Consider the following 15266-nt stretch of genomic DNA (forward strand, 5'->3'; position numbering starts at 1 on the left):
CTGCTGGTATGTTTCGGGTCGTTATCTTGTTGATACGAGTAGACCCATTTCAACGGCATTTTACATTCAGTGTGTGGTAGCATAGTCGACTCTATTATTTCAACGTAAAATTTGGCATCTATAGTAAGTTTTCTTTAATCCAAAATAACGGACCTATACCACGGGAAGAAAAGCACCCCCCTTCATTAATTGCAGTCCAATTGTTTTCTTCATAGGTTTTTTGATTAAGGGGTTATATACAGTTAGGTGGTCGAAAAAAAGGCATTTTTCAAGAATTTTTTCTAAGCAAACTATTTGGTTTATTGATTTTAAACTTGGCAGGTATATTATGACAACCTTAAACTATATTTACTTATTTTTTATTGTCAAAAATAATGATCGGGAACGATGATATTGCCAATTTTGCAGAGGTCCGCAGAAAAAAGGCCTCTTGCGGTGAGCACGATATCTCTGGACTGGATCATCTAAAAGCAAAAACCAAATAAATTTCATTAATGTAATAAATAATCTAGTGATTGATCGAAGGAATTAGCAAACAAAATTTTTTTGACAATATGGCGGCTACTCAAAGCAAAAGGTTCGATTTTCGACCAAAAAACGGGTCGTTAATTGTTTATAAAAATAAGAAATTTTCATCGGATGGGGAAATCCTTCAATTAATTACTAAAAAATATAGTTAAGAAGCTTGTGTAAAAATTTCAGACCGCTCGGTTCCGCCGTTTCTGAGAAATCTTGCTCACCGATTTTGAAAACACCGTTCCGAGAAAAACGAGTTTAATGTTTTGAAAGCACTTTACATGTAGTCGGCGCGCCTTCACTAATGTGTCTATAACTTCGAAAATATTCGTCGGATCGACTTGAAATTTTGTGTGTGTATACTCAGATACATATATATTAAGAAAACGTAAAAAAACATCGATTTTTGAAACTCCTAACTGTATATAACCCCTTAACTCTAAAAAGAGTTTCTGAAATACTAAATTACTGGTGTTGGTCTTTTTGAAGGTGTGAAGGAACATATTGATAGTTCTTATAACCACTCTGGCTGTTTGTTGACCCTCTTTTACTTTGGGGCGGATATATGTTTAAGTTTTTTCCGTATTTGATACAACGGCGTAAAGTGTATTTTAGCCCAAAGTTCCGTTTATGTCGTGACGGGTAAATTACGGTTTTATGTAAGCTGGCATTTGGAGAGTATATCAGTTTTGGAATTAGTACACTTAATAGGTGATGTAGGGAAAGCGTTTATGCTCCGACGGCTCGATAGATGATAAGGAGGTTGCAAAAGTTTCAGATTTGAATTTGCGCACCATCCAAAAATAGGTAAATCGTAGTCGATTTTAGGGAATATTAAAGATCTTTTAGCGTTCATTAGAGAGTTGAGATGAATAAAAGATCGTTTACTAGTTAAATATTTAATTATGTGTAGTCTTTTTGTTAAGTTACTTCTTAGGTTAAGACATTGATACCGGAAATTAAACCTTTTATCAAAATATACAATATATTACAATATTACACTAACTGTGGATATATACATTTTGTCTTTTTACAAATATAATGCAAGTAAAACTAAAAAACACGGGTGTTCCAAAATCTTTTAAAAAAGACAACTCTATAAAAAATTACATCAGAATTTGGTGGTATTATAAAAAACATAAGACTCTTTCAAAATTTTTGCCTTCGACACATTGTTCTCTTTATACATAAGTATGTAGTTCGAAGGTAGGACAACTAATTTGACTTTGCTATTGATAACTAAAGTACTATGGGTAAATTTATTCGCAATATCTGAAAACCATTAGCTACACTCGCGTTTAAAATTATAAATAATATACTTTAGAATTATAACTATTCAAGACCCGACAACAGAATCTGTGGACCTTAGCGCCTATAACTGAGATTTTAGCAAAAATGTCGAAGAATCTGTGGGATGTATTATCGAAATTAAGAGACATTTTTATACCCTGAACACGGTTTGTCACGAAGTTTGTAAAACCCAGAAGGAAGCGTCGGAGACCCTATAAAGTATATATATACATAAATGATCAGTATGTTGAGCTAAGTCGATTTAGCCGTCTGTCTGTATATACAGGGTTACCCACTCGAAGTGTTACCTATTCAAACGACTATAATTTTTTAGTTTGATAATATTTTTATTGATTCCAATGACAAAAATGTATGAAAATAATCAAAAATTTAGAATCCATTCACTTTAGCTCGATATGGCCACCTTTTGCCTTGACTATGGCCCTCAAACGGTCAAAAAACGAGTTGCATGCTGCACGAATGTGAGCTTGTGGTATTTTGGCCCATTCACGTACAATCGCTTTCTTGAGCGCATCCATACTGGTGTATTTTTTTCAGTATGTCGAGCTGAGTCGATTTAGCCATGTCCGTCTGTCTGTCCGTGTGTCCGTCTGTCTGTCTGTCTGTATATATACGAACTAGTCACTCAGTTTTTAAGATATGGTTTTGAAATTTTGCTAACGTCATTTTCTCTTCAAGAAGGTGCTCATTTGTCGGAATTGCCGATATCGGACCACTATAATATATATCAGCCTTACAAACTGAACGATCGCAAAAAAGTTCTTGTATGGAAAACTTTTGCATTTGACAAGATATATTCCCGAAATTTGGTATAGATTATTTTCTAAGGTAACAATATAATCTCCGAAGAAATTGTTCAGATCGATTAACTATAGCATATATCTGCCATACAAACTGAATGATCGGAATCAAATGCTTGCATGGAAAACTTTCGCATTTGACGTGGTATCTTCACGAAATTTGACAAGGATTACTGCTTGCGGTAATAATATGATCTCCAAAAAAATTGTTCAGATCGGATTACTATAGCATATAGCTTCCATGCAAACAGAACACATAGTTACTAAGAGAAATGCACCTGTGAAGGGTATTTAGCTTCGGTGCTGCCGAATTTAACGTTTTTTCTTGTTTTTTATGGTAATAAAATACCCTTGTGTCAAAACATTCTCTAGCCCGTATATACCTAAAAAGTATTTGGAAATTCCGAATGACTTTATACCGCATATATCGGTCAATCTGCAATGAAATTCAATGAATATGTTTTTCTGGTAATAATATGTCGTAACGCCAGGAATAGATAATATCGGCCCTCTTTTTCTCAATAAAAAGATTTCATTTTTCCGGTTGACTTTGTACCATATTTGGTTCAATCGCCGAGATCCTTAGTAATTATTATAGCGCATCTTTTTCTGGTAATAACATGTGGTAATGCCTAAGATTTATTAAATCAAGTCATGACCCTAAATTCCCAATATCAGGGCTTTAAACTTTCGGTTGCCTTATGCATACTGTATATGGTTTATCGCTCAATATGTAATAAAAGACATCAAAATTAAGGGACGTATTATAGTTAAATGAAAAAATGGTTATAGTATATACTGCATGTAATGATGTTCGCGCTATTTTGGCAGATTTTATCCCGCATATGTCGGTCAGATATAACACACCATCATAACACACACATACTTGAGTAATGCCACAAGTTATACACCTGATAAAATGATTTCCGACTTTCTAGCTCACTTTAAGCTGTTTGTGTTAGTCAATATATGTATGTATGTGATATTTCAATGTTTTCTTAAAGTAGTATAGCACTGAATATGAATGCAATCGATCTAGATCGTGTTCTAAGCCCTTATACCTTATATGTGACCTGGTCACCTGGTCAAGGGGGCTTAGGTGTCAAAAAATCAATTTTCACTTTTTAGTTGATTCGGATGGAAGATGAGATGCTTTTTCTGTTTCCCAGAAAACTAGTTTTCGCACGTTAGCTCCCTTTTCGTAGACCAGGTCACATATAATGATTTCCGTTTCGGTATTTTTCGTCATTTATCTTTTGTACATACATAGTATCTTAGTTAAGTTATATATAGCACATAAGTTGATTTTAGCACCAATTGTGATAATAAGTGAGTCAACTCCAAATAATATAAATAAAGATACCAAACATGATTGCAATCCTTCATGTTTTCGTTGAATAATGAATGTTGTGAAATCCTTAATAGAATCCCTCCATCTTATGAAGTGGTTAATTGTTCAACACTTTCTTCAATTAACTGATAAAAAGTGGACAAAAACTAATTCGGCCGCTGTGTGAGTGCTGCATTACTTGTTTTACGTGTTCGTCGGAACTTTTCTTATTCCCCAAAATAATATTGAAAAAGCTAAGACAATTTTTTCCATGCCAACCTCTCTCACCCCGAATTTCATCTCTTTTATAGTAATTTTATCTGTGGTCCGTAAAAAGTCTCGAAAATGTTTCTATAAGTATCTGCACAAAAACTGTGTGTGGATAGAATCTACTAAGTTTACTTTGAAAATTTCTTGATATTTATTCCAGACTTAATAACTATTGTCACTAAAAACTTAATCATTACCTCACTTACTAAAGGTATGACTTTTCAATTAAATTTCTTGCCTTACCTCTAAGTAATAATTTAATGCATTGCTAGTTCAAACCACGTAAACTCACTTTTTCTGCTAACTTGAGTAAAAAGGAACTCAAATACATATATGGGATTATTTAAAAACATATTTATTATGCTACATTCATCATGGCATGTGATCCGCATGCTAGGAATGATGTTGAGAAATATATTGAAAGGATTACAAGATGCATTAAAAAGAAGTTGGTGAAAGCACGACCGATATGAGCTGCACCAGAGGTACAGTGGTGGCGAGGATAGTGGTGGCGTATAAATCAAATGAATTAAGCCAAGGTAACTGGAGCAATAACATAAAACCACAACTGCAAACTGCGCTGGCTGCTACGTGCAAAACCAACAATAACAACAAGTAAGGAAGACCCAAGTTCGGGTGAAACCGAACATTTTATACTCTGGCAACTGCATGAATGAATGAATCAAAGTCAGGAAAATACCTTAAGATATAAAACGTCAATCAGAGGATCAGAATCCAAGCTATTTTATATATACTCGTACATACATTACTATATATAACTCATACACTAACCTACAAATTCGGCAACGAAAATCATGGCATGTAGTATATTGGAGTTGGGATAGTATCGACCCGATTTTATCTATTTACTATTGTGAGGTCAACCACATAAGTAATTGCATCCCTGCAACACAAAAGAACGAGCGCACTAAGAACCCGAGAAAAGTAGTCGGAGTAGATACGTCGTCGCGTCAACATCGTTCGTGAATAATCATTTAGTTTTCATTTTATTTTAACTTTCAAAACGAATATATTTAATATAATTGAACTATGTACTAATAAATAATATTGTACGAGATACAATCTTTAAATAATAAATCAGAATCCTGACAAAACCTTAGCTCTAGATCTAGCACCTTTTACTATTATTATGCCACATAAAAAAAAAATGTTCCCTGGGCTTCATTAAGGTACTTTATATATAATACAATCACCAATCATATGGGATAAAGTCAGCCGGATGTTCGAAAATTCTGATATTAGTCATATGGGGGCTAGGTCAAGCTATATATGTATATGCAGTACAAAGTCACGCGGAAGTTCGAAAATCTTAAAATTATGTATATTGGGGCTAAGGGAGGTATTGACCCGATTAAACCCATTTTTGATACACAGAGTTAGTATTGTCAGGAAAGGGTCTCTCTGAAACTCAATTGTATACATATGCCATACTTTGACCATTATTAATCAAAAGCCAACTATAGATACTGGGGTTGACGTATTTGGTAACCAGGGACTTGGAACAGTTTTGGTTGGATTAAAGGAATTAACGAAATTTTATTCTGCTACCACGTACTAAATTTAGTTAAAATTGGTCGGTCGGGTCTCGAGACATGTGATTTCACTTAAAAGTGGGTGGTGCCACGCCCATCGACCAATTTTTACAACAGCTCCCATAAAGCCCTCTCATATTTTCTCGGAAGTAAAAAATTACCGTTATGTAGGGAGTGAGCGGGGTTATCTTCCGATTTAATCCATTTTCACACTGTCGGTAGAAGTTCTTATAAGATTTGTACTTTCCATCTTTGGTTGTTATAGCTTTAATGGTTTAGGACACATATACATTAAACATATTAAAAGGCGGAACCACGCCCACTTTACCAAGTTTCATCAAGATATCTCAATTTTTATTGAAGTTACAGCTTGCACGGACGGACAGATATACAGTCAGCCAGTCAACGCGTCTCGTCACCCTGATCATTTATATATACTTGTAGTATATAACAATATGTCTTTCTCGATTAGTGTTACGTAATTATTCTCTGTTGCAACATGTTGCAAGAGTGTAAAATAGCCAACAAACAGCCAATGCTGGTGACACCCGTAACCCCTGCTACAATGCAAAACTAAGCGTGTAAGCACATACAAACTAAATACCTACATATACATATACATATACATATATACATATATACATATATACAACGCATCTATACTCATATATGTATGTGTAAGTATGTAATGGTGAGGATGCAATGTGGCTGCGCTTAACTGAATTCAGCTGAACTTGACTGAATTGTATTAAAGCACACACATACAAATATACAAACTTGTGTTATATAAGCGTAGGTGTATCCACAAATACATACACACACTACATACACATAAGCGTAGAATGCTCTGTGTACACAAAAATCAAAGCCAAATTGAATCAAAGCGAAGGCAGCGGCAAGTTCACCAACGACAACCAACCGCTAACAACCGCAACAATATTGCTCGCTTTCGACGACTCTGGGAGAGTTAAGTTGGAAAATATAAGGAAAGAAGATTGAAGTTGCAGTGCGGAAGAGTGCAATGTGGTAAATCAAATTTTACAACCTGTGACCTCGGTCGGTCGCTCGGTAACTGCTAATAAGATTTCGTGGTTGCTGGAGCAGAGATTTGTTGCACTAGGAACGTAGTCGCGAATGAACAGTACATGCATAACGGTTGTGCACACCAGCCACTAATATACATTCGTAAATACCATACACGTTTACTGATGTACATATGTATGATCTTTCCCGCGGAAATAATGAAATATTAAATACTGGATTATTTGAGATTTGACGCTGTAAAAATGACTTTCAAAGGTTGATACCGCTTGTGGTATACATTTTTATGTATTAGGGTAGTTCTTTACTCTTCCCACACACCCCGAGATTTGGATTACACTTTTTTTCTTTTGTGCAACCAAAAAACTTCAGTAGGTGAATTTCATGTTTTGATAATGCACCTTGAGGGCCTTACAAATCGGCTTCGATTTCATCTCACAAAATGTTCGACACATAACAAGGAAATGTTGAAGTACTTATTTTAACAAGGTGTTCCTCAAAACGACTTGGACAATTCTCATCTGGTAAGGTGTTAAAATTTTCCTAACTTATCATTTTGTTACCATTGATCCTTAAAGAAAGCAGTAGCCAAAAAGCCCGAAATTTTATGTTACTGAGTAAACCGTTTATGGTCCTTTGGAACGATGAGCTGTATGAGATATACGACGCCATCGACGCAGTAGTCGCCGGGGGCAGCAGAGGAAGAGGAAGACCTCCACTCCGTTGGAAAGAGCAGGTGGAGAAGGACCTGGTTTCGCTTGGAATCTCCAATTGGTGCCACGTAGCGAAATGGAGAAACGACTGGTGCGCTCTTGTTAACTCGGCTATAATCGCGTAAGCGGTGTCTACGCCAGTAAAGAAGAAGAGTAAAACCTTGGCATCTAATTATTGTATTTTGATCAAAAGACCAGATTCTCTCTAATAAATAATCCCTAAATTTTTCTTTCTTAATGCCAACTATTAAAGTTCAGTTCAAAAGTATGTTTGACAACAGTGCTCAGCGTGCAAGGCTTGCTCATTCGTGTCCTGCCATTAACGAGCAGGCTAAAAAGATTTAAGAAAATATGCTATAATGAAAACATTCGAGTTCATTCGTTACCATATTTGCCGAACCTATTTGCTAGCATAAAAGGTCATCCATTTCGAGATTCCCTACTTTTTTAAGGAAAAAAACACAGAAACTTCAAATTTAATGGGAAATGTTTATTAACATTTGAAAGAACATTTTTTGGCATTTATTTCTTGAATATTATCTATTTCAATTGTTGAGCGCGGCTACATCTTATATGGTCCATTGGTGGAGTCCAATTTTCGATGACTCGTTCGAGCATTTCGACTTGTAACTAGCGAACGACATTTTAGATGTTTTGCTCCACGGCCTGAACCGAAGCGAAAACGTATAACGATCCTGGTGGCCAATCGACCACCCAAAACGTGAAATTATCTGCTCACCGAAGTGTTCTCTCATTAAATCCATTGATTGATACGATTTGTGGGAAGTGGCGTTATCTTGTTGAAACCAAACGTCGCCGAGATCACGAGTTTCAATTTCAGGCCTCAAAGAGTCAGTTGTCATGGCGCGATAACAGTCGCTTTTTTGAAGAAATATGGACCGATGATTCCACCGACCCACAGACCACACCAAACCGTTTTTTTTCTGGATTAAAAGGCAGCCCTTTAATCTCTTTAGGTTGCTCTCAAATGCGGCAATGGGATGTTCCTGAAACTTTCCAAGAGTCCATAGAGCAAAGCGATGTATATTGGGCATGTTTAAGTACTTGCACAAGCTGTAATTTGTACGCTTTCGATTTAAGATCTCAACGTAAAAAGCGTCAAGTCGTTCCATACGTCAGTCCGTGTTGCTACGAACGGCGTCGAATCTATTTTCTACGGTCTTCATGTACACTCTCAGCTACGGCTGCTATATTTTCCTCACTGCGTGCTGGATGTGGTTTATTCGGCCGAATATTATCCAATTATGATCTCAAGATGGGTTATGGTGTTGCGAATAGTCCCTCAGTATGGCCGATTATGTCGACCATAAGTTGAGCGAAGCGCGTGAATCACATTTTTTGCACAACGTATATTTTCGTAATATACTTGAACTATGAACTATGAACGTTGTTCAGACGTAAGTCTTTCTATGATGAAATGCCAAACAATAATTAACAAAAAGAACCCTGACAGCTTGACATGACTCACGGGTGATCTGTCAATAAAAGGCCATTGAAGAAAGTACCACTTTTGGGATCACCCGTTATATAATATCTGCACCTAAAAATTTAGCAGGAAGCACTGTGAACACATTATATGCTTTGAGTTACCTTTCAGTTCTTGAGAGCTTTTAAAGTCACTTATATTAAGCAGATTGTGCCGGTAAGTTCTCTCTGTAATAACGACTCTAGACATTCGACAACTAAGTTCCATAATTAAAGTGCTTGAATCCAGTGTACGTATTTTATCAATCTTGACACAAATCATATCAGAATGAATTCCTACCTTTGAATCTACTACGAGATTGAGTTTTTTGGAACAGTACAAAAATGTTGCCTAACCTAACCTGTCATTGAAGTACTTAGTTATCCTCCTTTAGAGACTTTCGAAACATTACTTACCTTCACAAACGGATTATGTCAAATGAAAAAGTGGTGAAAACGACTGGATGCCAACAAATCTTTTGCAACAATTATGCATTACTACTTTTTCATTAGCAAAATTAACTGAATATTTTCAAAAGAATAATCTGATCTACTTGAGGAAAGATGTCAGCGTTTCTACTTTAGTCCTTCGGTAAATATTTAAGGGCGGACAACTATTCAAGAAGGCGGGCATTGGCGTGTACAGACGCTCTTAGAGCAATGCCATGCCTAATTAATGTCACTCATACGACACATGAACGCGCTGTAGCTTCCAATGCGCACATACTCAAATATACATGTATAATCACATGCACTTATTTGTGTATGAGTGGTGTGTTCCAAGTGGCCTAAGCATTCAAAGAGAAAGGTAAGTGCAGGAGCGCAGCTAAATGAAAATATGAAAAGCGGCGGAGGCAAAATGAGAAAATTGAAAAAAAAAATCTGAAAATTCGAATGAAAGGAAACGGTTGGAAAATGTCGGCAATGAGCCGAAGAAAAAGGCATAAAGTGTGCACATTAATTAAAAACAAATTTCTTCCATAAAAATGCAGCCGAAGCTGTGAAGTGAACAGTGCAGCAGCGGCAGCCAAAGGCGTGGGCCGTGAGCCGGCTGCAGCGAGTGGTGGGTGGAAAAAGTGCAGCATGCATAATGCAAAGTGCAAATGTTGCAAGCAGCGACATGAGTAACAACGGTAACGGCAGCGACGGCAGCAAGCTGAACTTGAGTAGATGCAAAGTAAGCACACATACACTAACATCCGAGCGAGAAGCGCAATTTGCACCTACATATGCACATATACGAATGGTAGTGGGTGGCAGCGCTGGTGCTGCAGGCGGTGTGTCAGCTGTTGCAAAGAGAGGAAAACGTTAAAATCACTTTTTATGCTTGTTTAGTTTCAATTAAAATAGAAAACTGGCGACTGCTGCTGCGGCTGCCAAGAAAAAAGCAGCAAGAGTTTGTATTGAATAGCAACGTCGACTACAACAACAACAACAGCGACAACAACACCAAGAGTGTTAGCAAAAGTGGCTCGAGCATCCTGGCACTCACACATGCAGTTGTAAGTATTTGTGCACCTTCACACCGCCGCTGTTGTTGTGAGCACCTGTGTAAACACGCACACTCACTCGTGCTTCACTCTCATGTGAGTGAGTAAGCGTATCAACAAATATGCCAACTTATAGCGCATATGTGTGTGCTTGTATGAGTGTTGGTGTGGCAAAACACTTAAGCTTTTGATGTGATACCCAAACGAAGTATCCGAGCGTTGAAGGACGTTGGCGCGTATAAAAATTATTATGCACATTTCTCCGTCTTTTATTATTGCATTTTTCGCATTTTCATAACATGTTTTCCCTTTGTTAGTTCGCATTTTGCATTTTGCATTTTAAAATTGCATAATTAAAGGTATATTTATACGACGATATTGCTTTTATGCGAATGTGCACAGCATATTCGTCACGTAAGTGCACTCCAATGTTTGCTTACAGCGCATTCTAAACGCAGAATTTTGCTTGCATAATTATTGAGAGAAGGGAATTAATAATGCGTTGGTTGTGAACAATTCGTGGTGAAATCATCGTGTACCGGAGAATATTGTTTTCGAGTTTTCGAAATATGAACTTATGATTTCTCTTAGGCAGAGGGTTTAGTATTTCCTGTACCTGAGCATGTAAAAGAAACTAACATTTTGGAAAAATGGCGGTTTATTTCTCCTACTTTATACTCTAAACGTACCTTGGATACTCTAAACCAGTTTGATGTCTTCCAAGTAGGCCTTTGTCTTGGCGATAACTTTCTCATTCGTCTGAAATATCTGTCAAGTGAGTGACTTTTTCATGTATGTAATCTGGGAAACATGGTGAATAGGGTACTGGTTCGTAGCCTATTTCGATCAATTTGTCTGTGAATAGGGCAGGGACACTTTTTCTGGATCTCAGTCGAATACCGCTTTTGTCATAGATGTTAGAACAGTGCAATATTCGGCCCTTCGGATCAGGTTCGCCGGGTGTAATTTACAGTTTTGGCTGTTCCTTGGTCTAAGTTGATTAATTTGGATTAATAGTCTCGACGCAAAGTCACTTTTTGTGGGAAAACGAGACATCTACCGGATCGACAGTTTTCCAAACTTCCGTGCAGGATATGAACCACGCGCGCTTTAGAGATTCCTACTTCTCTTATTTATTTCGCGCACCTTCAATCAATGATCTGAACGAAAATTTGGGCTTCGTTAAGTTCTTTTCTATGGTACCCGCTTTCGGCCCACCTGCGCTCATCAAAAATCTACATGTGACCATTTTGAAACTCATAAAACCAATTTGCCATATAAGGAGATAAATTACATATCATTAACATAGTAATGAGTAGAAAAATGTTATGAAAAAAAGATAGGGAGGTATTAGTTAAGGCTGCTTAGTATATGACGTAAGGTTCTTTAAAGCTTGCCTAGAGCTTAGATATGGGGAATAAATAAGCAAGATGAAAAGATGAGTTGAAATGTATATATCTGCAAACTATTTAAGCTATATCAACTAAATTTACACAGAATAATTATTTTGAACCCTCCCCATATAACTTGCACATTGACACAAGAGGGTTTTATGGGACGATGGGCATGACACCGCCCACTTTTAGGTGAAATCACATATATCGGGATTTGCTCGACCGTATGCAACCGAATTCGATACATAACATTCTTCTATTATTCATGTGGTACAGAGTAAAAATGGAGGAAATCGATTGGCGATGGTATGTAAAGTAAGTAATGAAACCCAGAGAGCATTTAATTAGGATATGGCATATTAATAGTATGTAGTATTGGCTAAAATATGTAGATAAAGTAGATTGAAAATCAATCAATTCACGATTATTTATTGATTTGTGCAGACAATAAACTCATTCAAGTGATACAGAGGCCGAAACAATTAATAGTCTGAAGATACCAAGTTTGGAGAATATGGTGGCCCACCATTGGTGGGTGGGGTATAATATCGCAATCAAGTTGTAAAAGCTTTTGACGAGTCATCGAACTTGTAGAAGGTCTTACATTATCATGGAATACTATACCTTTCTATTGATTAATTCCTCTTCTGGTTGAGTGCATCACTCTCTTTATTCAGCTGATCAAAATATATTTCAGAATTAATCGCGGTATTGTAGTGCAAAAGCTCAAAATAAACGATTTCTTTGAAAATCCATCAAATAGACAACAAAACTTTTTTTTGTGATTATCGAGGTTTGAGCTGGTTAACCCTTTTTAGACAATGATCCCTTTTGCTTTACATACTTGTAAACAACCCACTTTTCGTCGATCGTCACCAGTAACAATGCCCTTCCACAATGGAGAACTTCTTTGACGTTTTATTGACAAATCACATTCGTTAATACGACAAAGCGAATTTCGTCCTGTAAGAGCATGAGGATCGCATTTGTCAAGCACATTTCATTTGCTTCTGATTAATTATTTGACGATTTGCATCGATCAACGACTCTATCTTATCTACATCGATTTCAAGCGGTCAAATGTGAAATTACATAGTGAACGACCCAATCTACATTGTGAAGCTACAGTTAAAATTTCAAGCCTGCGTTTTTCGATTTGAAAAATGTAGTTTCGAGGAAAATACGTTTAAAGTTTATATGCTGGGGCTTACTAACCCATATGTTTCATCAAATTAAATAATGTCCTTATGTTTGTAAAAATAATAGACAAACTTATCCTCATAATATACATTTAATAGTGAGAGGGCTCATATAAAATTTAATGGCGTATCCTTACTGCCATTTAAGTAACAATAATAAAAAAACATCACGTGCAACAGCACAGCTGAAAAATAAACAAAAAACTCAAAGGCTGGCCCTGTCACATGATGTTGCATGCATCGCCGATTGGAAGGAGTCACCAGTGGCGTTGATGTTGATTGCGGCTATATCTTTCCTTGTAATTAACTTCGGTTGCACGCGTCATTCCCGCGCGTTATCGCGCTTCGTTTTAAATTTCATTGCATGTTTGTGTTGTTGTTCCTGTGGTCGCTACTACCCGCTGTACGCACAGTTGGTACAACCTGGCAACCTTGTCTAAGGTCTCCGAGTCGCCACCGTTTGGCTGGCAGCTGCTGAATTGCATTTAACCGCAAAATGACAGAATGTAACGTTAGCGTTCGTTCTTTGAAGTCTCTTAGGGATGTTTCGTCTCATGCTGATTAAAGACCAAAACGTCAGGGAATCTAGAAAAGAAATATGAAACTACAATTTTAAATATTTGAGCAAAGACAAAGAAGAAAAGGAAGACAAATTTTATTAATATGTGATTCACATGGGAATGCTATCTAACAAAGGTGAGGCTTATGAACCGTCATAAACCATAGATGAATTTATCAAAAACTTCTAATTTATGACTATCAGTTGTACTCGTATGTCACCATGTTCATCGCCAAAACCATTTTCCCTCATCTTTATCCTCAAACACTTTATACATATATAGTAATCTCTGCGGCAGAAGGTCGTGTGCATCCGGAAAGGCTACCCGTAGAGTACTACTTAAAGAACACGAAGAACGAGGTTGTCGTTGACGATGTTGTTCTCATGGTTAAAGGAAAATTCCTATAAACCTACGAGCTAATCAATGGGGAAGTGTTGAGGTCAACTTGGTATCCAACTGGTATCCAAATGGTTTAGTTAAGGAGGCATAAGAACTCTATCGTGCCTCTTCACACTTTCAGGGGTTCACGTCTTCAACCTGGTTATAAGGTGAAATACATAGGGGTTATTCACGATAGAAAGTATTCATGGATGACACATCTTGAGGAGAGATTAAGGAAGGCAACGGTTGCCTTATACTGCTATAGAGGAGCTATAGAGAAAATGTGGGACTCTCACCCAAGGTAGCTCTTCGAAACCATAGTCAAGCCAATTATATTCTATGGTGTATTCGTCTGGCGGAGGTCGCTCAAAAAGGTTAAACTTGTTGAAACGCTTGAGCGTGTCCAAAGAGCGGCTCTCTTCGTTATGTCAGATGCACTATGGACTACACCAACAATAGCAGTTAATGCCATTTTAAACATAGCACCCGTGGACATTGCCGGTAGGTGTATTGCTGCGAAGTATGCACTTTGGCTAAGAGAAGTTGCATATATGAAGGGGTCCGAACAAGGGTACACCTCCTCTCCTCCTTCAATTGCATTAGTTCTGTAGGGAACTTTCCATCAATTTTAGCTTTAGGCTATTTGATCACTGTAAAGTGTTTCATTCAGAAGTGGCTTGTTACAAGGTGGCGGAAGTATACTACTACTACTTCATCATCAGGATCGTTTGGGTGCCTGGTCACAACGGAATCGCAGGCATCTGCAAATTCGATGAGCTAGGCAGAGGGGGCACCCTTCCCCGCAGACTTCGGAATGGGACCGAGTTGAATCTCCATTGGAATCTTGAGTTCTAAACCCAATGAGTTTCGCGTGCGCTTAGCAGGCGCTGTTAGACGACCAGTTCCTGCGCCACTGCAAAGTCGTTTTGGCCTAGAGTAGAATGCGAGTAAAGTTCATTTTCCCCGCAATTTAAGGAGTTCTTACTGGATAATGTTCATTAGGCATTCATACGGTAAGGCTTAAAATCTTGTTGGTCGCTAGTTGTCAAAGTTGTATGGAGGAGGATGAGGTGAAAACATCAAGGCACATTCTCATCCATTGTCCAGCCTTTGCAAGAATTAGGTTGCAGTATTTCGGAAAATTACCTTCGGCAAAATAGAAGACACATGTAAACAGCCGAAACTGATAATAGCAATCTCTACAAATTTGTGACAGGCTCAAA

This window comes from Bactrocera tryoni, chromosome 5 (assembly GCF_016617805.1).
Source record: "Bactrocera tryoni isolate S06 chromosome 5, CSIRO_BtryS06_freeze2, whole genome shotgun sequence".
NCBI lineage: Eukaryota > Metazoa > Arthropoda > Insecta > Diptera > Tephritidae > Bactrocera > Bactrocera tryoni.